The 15,021-nt window shown below is 36.0% G+C and overlaps 1 non-coding gene across 1 annotated transcript; it reads right to left on the minus strand.

Annotated features, from left to right (window-relative positions):
• Positions 1 to 7,865: 7,865 nt before the first annotated feature.
• On the minus strand, positions 7,866 to 7,972 carry LOC141709603 (small nucleolar RNA R71). The gene has a single exon (XR_012570169.1). It is a non-coding gene; the product is annotated as a small nucleolar RNA R71 (small nucleolar RNA).
• Between the last annotated feature and the right edge of the window lie 7,049 nt (positions 7,973 to 15,021).

Here is a 15,021-nt window from a genome sequence, read left to right on the forward strand (position 1 = left end):
ATTGTGGTTGTTTTGAATTGGTTTAAATTTGGGAAATCGCGTAAACATAGCCGTCGTAATGTCCGATTTACTTTAGACTGCTTTTGTTCATAACATTTGGACCCGAGAACTCCCTGCTAGATTATGACCATTGCCATTTTTAGATAGTTTATGTTACGAGCTTCGTTTTGATATGTAGTTCGTTTGATTCCGATGTACGATTTAGGAGAAACGACCGTTTTAAGTAACGGCGTTTCGCAAACGAAACTTTTCCCCTCGCCTTACTTTGAAACATAGGTTAAAGACCAAAAAGGGTTAATTAGTGTATGAAACAATTATGGTAAGAGTGTTAGGCAGTTGGTAAGACACTCGCGAAGGAATTGCCTTAAAACTCGTAATGGTTAAATTATTAAAAATGGTGGAGCCGAGGGTACTCGAGTGACTTAAGAGAATCAGTAAGCACAAAACAAGCGTTAGAGTCTAAGTTAGTTAAAGTATAGATTTACAAGTGACTTTGGTTTAATTCCAACTTACTTGTTGTTTATAGGTTACCAGACTCGTCCCGAGCCTTTTATCACCCCCAGTCGCTCAGGCAAGTTTTCTACCCGTTATACTGTTGTTGTGATGTATACACTTGTATATGCATTATCTTGTAATAGATGCATGATGGTTATTTTAGCAAATTCTTGCGATATATTGTAGCATGTGATATGGTACATATGCATGCCTGTTTCGTATTCTTTCCATATATATCTGTTGGTTCAGTTGATAATACCTATGCTAGAGAATAGCGGTAATTTGTATATACCCTTAGTATAGGGACACAAAGGTGAAAACATTTTCTAAAACCGGGAGTCGAGGATCCCGAGTAGATTTTATATATATATATATATATATTATATATATATATATGGTTAGGGATATTACATGCATCTTCATGATATAAATGGCACCATAAACAAGAATGCAGCACATTTACCTTTTTAATAGCCAAAGCTCTTGTCGTAGGTAACACATTTGTACACGCACATCAGAGAAAGTTCAGCATTTTACCTGGCTTTTTAATTTTCCACAGTTTTCTCCAGAATTTCTTTTCCTCACAAATATGTTCCCTTTGTATTAGTCGATAACAATTGTGAACCGTAAAATCCACTTGCTCATCACAAATCCAGTACCAGGTATCATGTCAAGTATATCGACTAGAAAAAGGTAATTGTTGTATCTAAAGCTGATCCCTCTCATTAAACAGGTCCAGCCAAATGTCCTAATCCCAAGTTCTACTCTCTGTTTCCATCAACTCATGTACAGTGGTATTTGCCAACTCCTAGTGCATATCAGTAGCAACATACTCATTTACACGATATGACGCCCAAGGAATGTTCCATACACGCGTATCTTTCCAATCAATTATATTCTTCCTACTTCCCTGCTTCATACTCTCTTGTACAACCATGACATTCCTCCATGTATAACTTGGGTTAATACCCAAGGTAACATTTAAAACATCACCATTGGAATGGTACTTGGCTTTCATTATCACAGTCACTAAAGGATTCAAGTTGTTCATTATTCTCCATGCTTGTTTAGCAAGCATGGCCATATTAAACTCTCTCAATCTGCTAAAACCCAAACCCCTTCCCTCCTTCACATGACACAACTTACTCCATGATATTCATTTTATACCCTTACCATTTTTTCCTCTCCCACCAGTATGACTTCATTTTTTACTCAATGGAATCACAAATGTCCAATGGAATTAAAAATAGTTGCATCCAAAAGTTTGGCACCACCTGTGCAGCACCGTTAAGCAGAGTAATTTTACCTTCTTTAGATATGTTTAACATTTTCCATATTTATATTTTTTGTTCAACTCGATCGACCAGAAAACTAAACACCGTTTTTTTCTTGCTTTTTATGTACTTAGGAATCCCCAAATATCTTCCTGGATACACACTCTTAAATAGCTGCAGTTGTAAACACACTTCCCTATGAGCTTCTGCTTTCGTATTTGAAAAAAATGCAATAGTTGATCTACTAAAATTGATCATATATCCTGAAATGTTAGCATATTTATCCAATATTTGCTTCATTACATTAACTTCCATTATGGTCGCCCTGAAAAAAATAGCAGTCATCGTTAAATAATATATGGGAGATTGTTATTCATTAATAATCAACTAGGTTAATTTATAGAAGGGGGGTTGAATAAAAATTAAAATTTTTAAATTAATTTGTGCATGGTAAAGGAAATATGAACACATATTTTTATAATTTCAAGTGGGTTATTTTTCGACTTGCCATCTGAGGTTTAGTTTTGAAGAAATAATATGTTATAATTACAAATGTAATCTCACAGCTGCAGTTTTAGTGTTTCACTCAGATGAGGATATCTCTCTAAAGCTTTGTGAAAATGAAGAACCTATTTCTTAAGTGAAACATTGTTGCTACTTGGTTTATATATCACCAAGTTAGGAAGCTTGCTAGACTAAAAATATTGCAGTCTTTGAGGTCCAGCAAGGTTGCTTTTTCATTTTCTTTCCCGTGATGCTTGACAAATGAGGATATATATTATCTTGATATACGGTCTTGAATATCTCTCCAAATTTCCATGCACGAAAATGGAATGTTACTTCTTCTTTAGAATCCAAGATCATATACAAAGTTTGTCTTGACTTCTCATCTTCTTTTCTAAAATACCACATCATTTGATTGGCTACTCCTTCAATTGTTATCCCTTAGGTCGGTTAGCAGTTGGAGGTTACAGTCTACCTCAACATAATTATGCAAATGTAGTTTTGTTTATCATCAGAATTTAGGCTTGATTTTGAACAATCTCCCCCAATTAATGAATGATAGAATAATAACAATAAATTATACCCTTGATGATAACAAAACACATCCCAATAAATTAAGCATTAGGCGTGCATAAATGTGCTATGTTAAGCTGCTCAAAAATGAATTGTACAAGGAAATAGTTTTGAGAAAAGATGTTACTCTAAAAGTTGCTCCTTCTATTTGAGCATGTGTGAACATGTTATCTTTTAGATTTCTTTGCAATTTGAAAATCCAATATACCCTTTTAAGAACAATCCCTTCATCCTTTACTTTGACATGAAAGCTTTTTAGTAAAACTCTGAATATTTAGACTTTTGGCAGTGGAAGTACAAATTCCAGTTTCTGCTAAGTCCAGGAATAGATCCATGTCAAGATTGCATATCCTTCATTGATGAACTGAGATGGATGTTGTAAGCTACTACTTCTTTTCTTGTGTTCAGAAACTGCTATAGAATTAGTTCTGAGAACTTCCTGGATCTTGTTTGGAGGAAGTTTGTCTTGGAAAAGCACTCATCAGTATTGGAAAAATACATGATTGAGTTATTTCCTCGGTTTTCTTCTATGAAATAGAAGATTTCAAATATTGAATATTGATTTTTGTAGAAATTTCTTGTTTCTGATGACCTTCATGTCCCTTAATGAAGATAAGCTTGAAAAAACTTTTTCTCAGGATTGATAGGCTATACATTGGAGATAATTGGATCCTCATTAAGTTCAGTAGTTAATGAATCATAACAACCGAACTTTCTTTCTTTCTTGTAGTCGTGCTTGTTCTTTCCCTTGGATTTTGTGACTGCTTATAGGCTTGCAGTTGCTATGCTGACTTTGTGGCCATTTTCAACCAGACACTAAATTGTTGATAATTCAATATTTTTACATGTCTTCAGCCTAAGTAAGTTTCTAGCTTCCAAGTGATGGAAATATCTTCTCTTGAGCCATTACTCCCCTTTGTTGATGCACCGTTATCCTTATATTAAATTCTTGATGTCCCTTACTTCTTCTTGTCTGAAGAGATTTTCAGAAAAGACTTACAGAGTTGTCTTCAGCTCCCCCTCAGCTAGAGACTTTTTTCCTTCTGTTCTAAAATGAACAGTTGTACTCATAGGAGGAATAATTCAGAATCAAGGCATTCATGTGGTTGTGTTCTTTATTCTCATAAAGCTCCAGTACATTAGAGGGGATTTGAATGTATCTTCCACTTAGATAACAGTCTCAAACCCTGGTTCTCTTTGGAAGGGATCACCACAAATATGGATTTCCCAACTTGATAAATAAAGTTAGTTGAACTTATTATCTCAATACTTCAGTGAAATATATCATAAACAATAGTTATGAGGGTTGTTTATGAGTTAAACTTAACCTCCATTTGAATATGAGTGGATTTGAATGATTTCCCCTCAAAAATATCATTCTCAAACCATGTAGCTATTACAGGTCTACTTGCACCTAAAATATGCTAGATATCAAAGGTCTTCACTAAAGAGTGATGAAACCATTGGTTTTGAGGTGGCATCATAAAGGTCTACCTCAACATGTAGCCTCTAGCCAAATTTTGATGGGGTTCTGAGTTAGAAAGCACAATGCAGACATTGTGTTTCATGAATGATTGGATTAGCAATGCATCTGATTTATTGCTAATTTTAATGCAAGTAACTCAAACAAGTTGAGCTTCTTTATTACAAAGAAAGTATTGATCTTTAAATAAAGCTTTAGTCAGAACTGAGTTTTGGCAACATTTTCTGTAGAAAAGAAAATATTTCAAGTGATGAGCTTCTCACTTGCAAATAACTGCTTTACATTGAACTCCACTGGTTTGTGAGGTGATTCTCTGAAGCAAGTACAAATATTCATTCAAGACACTAGTATCTTTGAGGAAGATAACTAAGCAATGCACTCAAGAATTACAGGGCAGTTGTTTTGTCTTAGAGATACTTCTGTATCACTCAACTCACAAGATTTGTTTTTTCTGACTGTTTCGTTATAATTCGATCACTTATGTTTTGAGAACTGGAATCAAAATGTGGTTAATAACTTGCGAGTGCTCTTACAGTTACTCATTTAAGGTCAAGTTATTTACTTCTGGGTAACATAAGTAATAGTGTGCTAGTTTATTCCTTTCTAAAGCACAAAGAATGTTAAACAACTCAAATTGTGTTTTGCTGAGGACCTGATTATCATAAAGCTCACAAAATAAATTAGTAAATGAGTTAACCATCTACTACCCCATGACTATGATTTTATGAAGAATAGTTCCAATAAATGTTAATAGGCATTCAGATTAAATCAAGAATGAACTTCCAGTTAAACATCATCAGTTCTTTAAGTTCCATTAATTATGAGTAATATCGATCACTTAAGAATGAAATGGAACAAAAAGTCATAATATTAATAGCAGGAACATAACCAATCAATAACCAGAAAACACAATAGAGGTGACTCATCAAGAAGGATAATTTCATTAATATAGAATCAAATTACATATAAGAAGCTCAAAGGAAGTAAATAAAAGATCCTGGTCTAGGATGATTTCTTTTTGATGGCTTCTTTTCGACTTGCTTCCACAAGGATAACAAGCCGAATGATCCTCTCTTGCTGTGCAATATTTTTTCTCTTTAATGTTTTCAGATGATCTTGATACACGAAGAAGTTCATTTCAAGAAAGTGAACTTTATTTTGTTGTTCGAATGACAGAGACTCAAATATGTATGATGGGACTTCAAGAACATTATAGAAGGTTCCATCAATTAGAACTTTACAGGTTTCATAACAAGCTCTATAGTCCATTTGCGAAAGGGTAATAGATCAAAGAAGGAGAATGTAGTGAAGTGGAGAAGATGTATTTTTTGATGAGAGGGAAAAATGAAGAGGCATGAGCTTATATAGATGAGAGAGACAAATGGATACGAAGAGACACCTTCGCTTGAAGAGAAATAACTAGTCAGAATAGATTAATTAATTCTTCATAAAAACGAGAAGCGCTGTTGAGTGGCATTTATGTCACTTCATGACGCTCCGTAAATCTTTGAATTGGTGTTTTGTACTCGAGTTGTTAGTATTTTTAACGTGTTTTGTAGTGTTTTTGCATTTCAGGCATTTATCAGGAATCTAGGTGATTTGGCATTGTTTTGATGATAATATGGTGCTAGGAATGTGTCGGGAATAATGCTCGTGAAAAGATAAGCTCAAACCAGCAAGAAAAGAAAAAGTCAGAAATTTCTCCAGAGAGACGGCGCGCCCGCGTCCAAAGAGCAGAATGCCAACGCGGCCGCGCGCTTCAGGTCAGGAAAATTAATTCCTGTTTCTTCTGGAATTTTGATCCGTTGGACTTCTACTCTGCATGGGTTACTATATATACATAACTTAAGGTCATTTTTCATAACAAGACGTACCAAAGCTTAAGGAGAAGGCGTAAGAAGACCGTAGAGAACAATTCAACCAAGGCGAAGAGGATCTAGTTTATTCTTGTGATTCTTTGTTTTAAGTTGTAACTTTGGATGCTAGTTTTTTTCCTTGTTAACCTATACTCTTGTTTCGTGCTTGGTTTATTATTTATTCAGTATAAAGACTACGTTTATTATACCATGCTTTCATCGGAACCCACGTTGATTATCAGTCCGATTATGGGCTAATCGATATTGTGGGGTTCTAACGGATATATTTATAGATTTCTTTAATTAATTTGTTTCGATGCCTTAGTGTGTGGTGATTGTATGATAACCTAGTATTGGTTGTGCTTATTCGTGTTATGAGCGTCTCAAACTTATACGATAGTGTGTTAATCTTTAATAAAGCAAAAGTGAATTTAAGGGTTTAGAACTTGCCATGCTAGCATAGGTTCATGTATTGTTATGCATGATTCGTAGGTAATTTTAACCATCTTACTTGCCCTATCTAATCACGATAGATAACTTGTGCATTAAACCGTTATGTTTTCAAATTTTATAGACATATAGGGTCTCAATATAATTGGAGTCTATTCAGCTTCTATCTCTTTTGTGGATGTCTGGTAGTATGGTATTCGTACAACAAAAGTTGGTGGTTATCGGTTTCGTGTTATCTGATTAGTGTCATCACCATTACATGCTAAGGTTAAAAATGAAAAGGCTATTGAATGAAGTATTTAATGAAGTTAGAATCCCATGTTTGTGTCATATAGTATTCAACTCTCTTTAATCTCTTAGTTAATGTTCTTTAGTATAATCTCTTAGTTAATTGTAGTTATAAACAACCTCAATTTGTTATTCATCTTAGCATTGGATGATAACCATACCATTGTTGCATAAATACATTGATTAAAATTAACCTAAACTAGTCCATGTGGGAATGAACTAGAATTTATTCTATATTACTTGCGATCGCGTATACTTGCGTGAATATTAGCACGTGTTTCAGCCCTAACAAGTTTTTGGCGCCGCTGCCGGGGACTTCGGTGTTAATTTTTAGCTTATGTGTTTGTCATCATTGGTCGTTAAAGTTCAATGACTCGGACATTGTTACTTACTAAATTCCTTGTCGTGTTTCAGGTACTCTAGCGAGCATGTATGCATACACATTCTCGGTCTCGTAAAATAATACTGGATCAAGCTGAGGAAGAAGTTGTAGTCGAGGAGAAAGTTGAAGAAGAGGTCTTAGTTGAGAAAGAACAAGAGGTTCTTATTACAATGAGAGAACCAGAAGCAAATCCAAAGGCTTTGATGAACTACTCTCAACCAAAGATCAATGATATTCAGTCTAGCATTATTCGACCAGCCATCTCGGCTAACACCTTTGAGATCAATTCGAGCACGATTCAGATGATACAGAACTCAGTTCAGTTTGGGGGTTCTCCGACAGAAAACCCCAACATGCACATCAGAGATTTCATCGAGATCTGCGACACTTTCAAGTTCAATGGAGTTCCTGAAGATGCTATTAAGTTGAGGCTTTTCCCATTTTCTTTACGGGATAAATCTAAGTGTCGGTTACATTCTCTACCACCAGGGTCTGTCACCAAATGTGAGGATCTTGCTCAAAAGTTCTTAACTAAATTCTTCCCTATGGAGAAGACTGCTGCAATTAGGAACGCACTTATTCAATTTGCTTAGTAATCTGGAGAATCTTTATGTGAGGCTTGGGATCGTTATAAGGAGATGCTTAGAAAGTGTCCTCACCATGGGATGCCTGACTAAATGATTATTAACTATTTCTTTAGTGGTTTGAATGTTACTTCTAGACCCATGCTTGATGCAACATCAGGAGGAGCATTGTGGACTAAAAGCTATGATGAAGCTTATGAATAGATTGAACAGATGGCTGCAAATGAATACCAGAATCCTACTCAGAGACTATCTCAGGGCAAGGTAGCATAAATTCTAGAGTTAGATATAGCTACTACTATAGTTGCTCAACTTAAGGCCTTGACGATGAAGGTGGATTTTTTGGCTAATTATGGAGTTAATCAGATCACTAGTGTCTGTGAGCTTTGTGTTGGTGCCCATGAGACAGAGTAGTGTGCTATTTCTAGTGAATCATCTCAGTTTGTGAGCAACTTTCATAAGTCGCAGCAACCTGTGCCAGCCACCTATCATCCTAACAATCGCAATCATACTACCTTTAGCTGGAGCAACACTCAGAATACGATTCAGTAACCTTATCAGCAGTATCCAACAAAGCAGTACAACCCCCTAGTTTTTAGCAACCGCAATATGCACCAAGGCAGCAACTCCAACTGCAACAGTCTAATGAAAAATCTGAATTGGAGGAGTTGAGGCTCATGTGCAAGAGCCAAGCGGTTTCTATCAAGACCTTGGAAAATTAAATTGAGCAAATTGCCAATGCCTTGCTAAATCGTCAACCTGGTATACTCCCTAATGACATTGAAGTTCCAGGAAAGAGAGAAGCTAAGGAGCAGGTGAAGATAATTATATTGAGGTCTAGGAAGGTTGTGAAACCCGAACACTCTCAAGTTCGGATGAAGAAGCTGTAACTGAAGAAAAAGTGCAGAAGGAAGCTGAAGTGGAAATAAGGAAGACTACTGTTAAACACACTTCTCCTAAGGGTAATACAGGGGAGAAACATATCTATCCTCCACCTCCCTTTCCTAAGAAGTTTCTGGAGGTGTTCAAGAAACTTCATATCAACATACCTTTCGTTGAAACTCTTGAACAGATGCCTAGTTATGCAAAGTTTATGAAAGGTATACTTTCTCAGAAAGTGAATCTTGATGACTTAGAGACAGTTGCTCTCACGGAGGAATGCAGTGTTGTGCTGTAACAGAAGTTGCCTCTGAAGCTTAAAGATCCTGGAAGCTTCACTATTCCTTGCACCATTGGAAAAGTGTTATTTGACAAATGCTTATGTGACTTGGGAGCTAGCATCAATCTGATTCCCTTGTCAATTTTCAAGAAGTTGGACTTACCTGATCCAAAGCCTACTTATATGACCTTGCAGTTGGCCGATCGTTCTATTACATATCCACGAGGCATTGTGGAGGATGTCTTGGTCAAGGTGGATAAACTCATCTTTTCTGTTGATTTTTATAATTCTTGATTTCGAGGAGGATAAGAAGATTCCCATAATCTTGGGAAGACCTTTCTTGGCTACAGGCTGAACCTTGGTAGATGTGCAGAAGGGTGAGCTCACCATGCAAGTTCTGGATTAGGATGTAACTTTTAATGTGTTCAATACCATGAAATTACTTACGAAAAATTAGGATTTCTTAAAGGTGGAGTTGGTCGATTCTGTGGTTACTTCAGAACTTGATTAATTGCTAAGGTCTGATGCCTTAGAAAATGCCTTGTTGGAGAATTCAGATAGTGAAGATGATGAAGGTGATGAGCAGTTGCAATATTTGAATGCTTCTCCCTGGAAGCGGAAGATGGATATGCCTTTTGAATCTCTTGGAATGGAGGAACTAAACAAATTTCCAAAGTGCCTCAAGTCATCTATTGAGAAAACTTCTACACTTGAGCTTAAACCATTGCCTGAACACTTAAGGTATGATTTTTTAGGTGACGCATCTACTTTGCCTGTTATTATTGCATCTGACCTTTCAAGTAGTGATGAGGAAAAACTCTTAAGAATTATGAGAGAGTTCAAATCGGAAATTGGATGGACGATGGCAGATATTAAGGGAATCAGCCCTTCTTATTGCATGCATAAGATTCTGCTAGAGGAAGTTAGCAAGCCTACTATTGAGCAACAGAGACGACTTAATCCAATCATGAAAGAAGTGGTGAAGAAGGAAATTCTCAAGTGGCTGGATGCAAGGATCATCTATCACATTTCTAACAGTTCTTGGATGAGTCCAGTTCAGTGTGTACCAAAGAAAGGAGGTATCACCGTAGTTGCTAATGAGAAGAATGAGCTCATTCCTACTCGAATAGTCATGAGGTGGAGAGTTTGCATGGATTACAGGAAGTTGAACAAGGCCACGAGGAAGGATCACTTCCCACTGCCTTTTATTGATCAGATGCTTGACAGGTTGGCTGGGCATGAGTACTACTGTCTTCTGGATGGCTATTCAGGTTATAATCAGATTTGTATCGCTCCAGAAGATCAGGAAAAGACCACTTTCACTTGTCCATTTGGTACTTTCGCCTTTAAAAGAGTTTCTTTTAGTCTGTGTGGAGCACCGGCCATATTTCAGAGATGCATGATGGCTATTTTCTCTGACATGAATGGTCAGATTATGGAGGTGTTCATGGAAGACTTCTCTGTGTTTGGCGATTCAATTGATGAATGCTTGCAAAATCTTGGCCTTAAAAGGTGTGTTAAGACCAATTTGGTTCTCAACTAGAAGAAATGTCACTTTATGGTGTGACATGGCATTATTCTTGGTCACAAGGTCTCTATTAAGGGTCTTGAGGTGGACAAAGCCAAGGTGGGGGTCATTGAAAATCTTCCTCCACCAATTTCTGTTAAGGGAGTTCGCAGCTTTCTTGGTCATGCGGGTTTATATAGGCGGTTCATCAAGGACTTCTCAAAAATCTCTAAACCCTTGTGCAATCTTCTAGAAAAGGATGTCCCATTCAAGTTTGATGACGAGTGCCTAGCTGCTTTTGAGTTCTTGAAGAAGAGTTTAATCACGGCACCGGTCATAACTGCACCTGATTGGAATGAACCTTTTAAGATGATGTGCGATGCAAGTGACTATGCAGTTGGAGCAGTTCTTGGGCAGAGAAAGAAGAACATTTTTCATGTGGTCTACTATGCTAGTAAGACCCTCAATGGTGCTCAACTGAATTATACTACTACTGAGAAAGAACTTTTAGCCATTGTCTACGGTTTTGAGAAGTTTTGATCTTATTTGCTTGGGACGAAGGTGACAGTTTTCACTGATCACGCTGCAATTCGATATCTCGTCTCGAAGAAGGACTCGAAGCCTAGATTGATTAAATGGGTTCTTTTATTTCAGGAGTTTGAATTAGAGATCAAGGACAGAAAGGGTACTGAGAATCAAGTCGCTAATCATCTCTCTCGTTTGGAAGATCCAAGTACAACTTCACAGGATAAGACATTGATAAATGAGTCTTTTCCCGATGAGCAGCTGTTTGGAGTACAAGAGGAAGAACCGCGGTTTGCAGACATTATAAACTACCTTGTGAGTAATATCATGCCTCTAGACTTGTCTTATGCTCAAAGGAAGAAGTTTCTTCATGAGGTGAAGTGGTACATGTGGGATGAGCCATATCTGTTTAGGCAAGGAGCTGACCAAATCATCAGGAGATGTATTCCGTACATCGAAACGGGGGGGGGGGGATCTTGCGAGACTGTCATTAGACTGTTTATGGAGGCCACTATGGTGGAGAGAAGACAGCAGCTCGTGTCCTTCAAGCGGGATTCTTCTGGCCTACTTTTTATCACACTTGTAATCTTTTTATTCAAATTCATAAACACTGATACACAATTGCTATTCTTTCGTTTATACTTCACTTCGATTCCCGATTTCTTCTTTTCCGTTGATTTCTCTATTCATATTCCAATAGTTACACATACATATTGATATATTCTGGTGTTGGGATATATCAAAGCATACCGATTGTTCCGATTTCTCCTTTATGGACTGGATAGTGATGTTTGGGATTAAGTTTACACTTGATCCTAAGGACCGGGATTTAACCGGATCCTTGAGATGGGCCGAAGAGCCTGGGTACCCGACTGGATCTATATAGTGAGATATAGATATGTACTGTATCCTGGCTGATCAGTAGAGTATAGGTGCGAACTTGTGTCCAATTTAGTTCATTTGTATTTGCCAATAATGTCCTTCATTCTTTTCTCGCGAGGTTATCTCTTTGCAGATGTAACCAGGTTACCGGTTCATTTAACTTCCTCTAGCACTGCTTATATATTACAGACTTGTTGAGCAACTTTTGGCTCACCTCTTTCTTGTTATTATTCAGCTTATTATTTTCAGTTAAGAAGGAAAATGAAACCTATTAGGACAGGAGTGGTAAAGAAACGAGTCAAGCCGCGGGACCCTCTCATACCCAAGGTGTTGATTCCAATTCAGGAAAAAAGTTTTGAGTTGCCTGAGTAGGTGGAGTGTAGATCTTTAGTGTGTGTGTTTAAATAAAGGTGAACTTAGTTTAAAAACTGGTTAGACAATGGCTTGTAATAAATGTTGGAAAAACTTAGAGAAAAAAAGAAGACACCTACATTTTGCAGAGAACTTGTACTGCTATATTTTTTGTTATTTCTTTTTCTCTCCTAAAACTCAAGGTAAACTAGCCATTATATAGGCTTTACAAACATATTAAAACTAACTATTACTAAAACTAACCACTACTAATTAATGGGTAAATTACATGTCCATAATTTACTCCATAACTCCACTGCCCCACTACTAAACAATTCTAAAATAATATTTTTCTCTAATAATTAATCATTGCTAAATATCTAATAATTAAATAAACAAATAATTAATAACTAAATTTAAGATTATTCCAACAATAAAGAGAGTTGTAAGATTTTAAATTTGGTTTGTAATAAAGTTAGTTAGTGGTTCTTGTTTTCATACTTCAACCTAAAAATATCCTGATTAGTGTTAAAGGGGTTTAGATATATGTATATATATATATATATATCTGTTTAATTGTTATACAGGTTTGGTGATTAGCTAGTAATCGCAGACTTATATCCCGGGTCTGGAGGGCGTTACAATAGTTCTCATATTTCTCAAAGTATTGTTAGACTTCACTAAAATTTAAATTTCTGGCCTTGAATTTATGTACCAGAAATGAATGTTATTGACTGATTTAATCGAGTTTTTGCAAGCTAATAAAGTTTATGGCAGTTTGCAGGCAATTCACAGGCGGAGAAAACACCAAGTAGCAGATAAAATGTAGGTTGTTTTGAAACAGATTTTGTGGGTTCTGAAGGAAAAGATGATTCTCTAGAGAAAAGAAAACAAATTGCAGCATTGCGATGTCAAGTAGAGCAATATAAGGTAAAGTGACTAGAAATTTGAAGGCAAAATAAAATCGATGGAAGACATGTGGTCAAAGCAAGCGACATCATTACAAGTAAATAAATTTGATCACTTTCTTTGGTTCATGTTAAACATGATTGTCATTGTTAAACATAATTAGGTTGTACTACTATTGTTCATTCATTAAAGTTTTACAAAATAGTATATGATTTTTAATATCATTTAGGTCGATGGAGGGAATGTGGACCAGATTCGTTTATTGGCAAATTTTAATTAGGTTCAATCGACAAGATTTTGGGGTGTATACCAAAAGCTGAAGATATTTAATGCGACAAAGTACGAGAAAGGTAAAGTACTTCGTTATCAAAATTTTTTGTTGTCCCGTATTTTGTATTAGTACTTAAATACTGAGAATGTCAATATTCTTAACTCAATGATCCAAGTCTTTGTATTAAAGTGAGAGATGCATTGGAAAGTCCATTGGATTGGAGGATACTAAAAACTTAAAGGAAGGTGGTATACAGATGCGTATGGAAGAAGTAAGAACATAATTCTTGCATTACTAGAACTTGCCAAATTGGAATTCGACATTGTGCAAGGAATGTACCATGAGAATTTTAAAAACTTTACGATGCATTACTCATATTATACTGAATGATTTTTTTAATAGATTAAAAGTATGTAAGAATTATATTGGAATTAAAAATATCTATAGTATAGAACCTAAAGGTGATGATATATAATTCTATATTGATGCACAGTATTTTGGATCCTAAATGAGATTGCTTAGACATGTGCCGTACATGAGTTTTGAAAGTACTAACTATAGTTTCTACTTTTAATGTTGTTATTCTATCTTGGTCGTTGTCTTTATCACCTTTTTACTATATTATTTTGGTATACTACAGGTCATGGGATGAATTAGGCTTGGCTAGGAGATTTAGCTTTTCAAGAGATAGAACCGTGGAATTACTTGGACTGTTTTGTTGTGGATGTACGAAATTTTTTTGACTACAACCTTTTTTGTTATTGTGGAGGTACATCTTCGACCATAGTTCAACTGTGTTTAGTATACTGCTACACCTGTTTTAGATTTTGGAAGGCTGGTGACTTTGAGTTGGTGGTAAATTATATGCATAAATGGCATTCACATTTAACATTATTAACTTATAATAAAGTATATATACTTACAATAATAAAATTAACAATAATAATTAGATCATTATATGTTTATTGCTTGGGATAGCAGAGCACTTTAGGAGATGAGTTTACGACTTTGGGTTATTCTAGCTGCATTTGTACTGATAAAACTGGTACTTTGAGTTCAAATCATATGATATTTACTAAAATTTAGACATGTGTTCCGAGAGGCAGGGATTCAGCAGACCTTGCTTCTGCCAATGGACACAATGAAATTGCAGGTTATGTTGCTAAACATGCATTGAGTTCCCATCTTATATTAATTCACTTAAATAATGCAAATGATGGTGATGGTGGAGGCCTTTCAAGTCTAAAATATGTACAAGAAGTTTCAAAGAGGTTCCAACTCCAATCACTGATGGGGATTTTCAATATGGATTGTCATTGAAGGATTCACCAGCGGATGTATGTCATGCTACTCAAGTTGTTATCCGTATTTATCAAGTTTTAAAAATACAATCATTCCAAATGAAGCAGCTAAAATAAATTGATGACACCCAGCTCGGAATGTCCGACAAGCATGCTCTTTCACTCCTGGATGAAGTCAAACAGAATTGGGCATCGTGATTAGCCGGCGCATGCTGTTGCGACCTAAA

The sequence above is a fragment of the Apium graveolens genome, chromosome 2, assembly GCF_009905375.1.
Source record: "Apium graveolens cultivar Ventura chromosome 2, ASM990537v1, whole genome shotgun sequence".
In the NCBI taxonomy this organism is placed as follows: Eukaryota; Viridiplantae; Streptophyta; class Magnoliopsida; order Apiales; family Apiaceae; genus Apium; species Apium graveolens.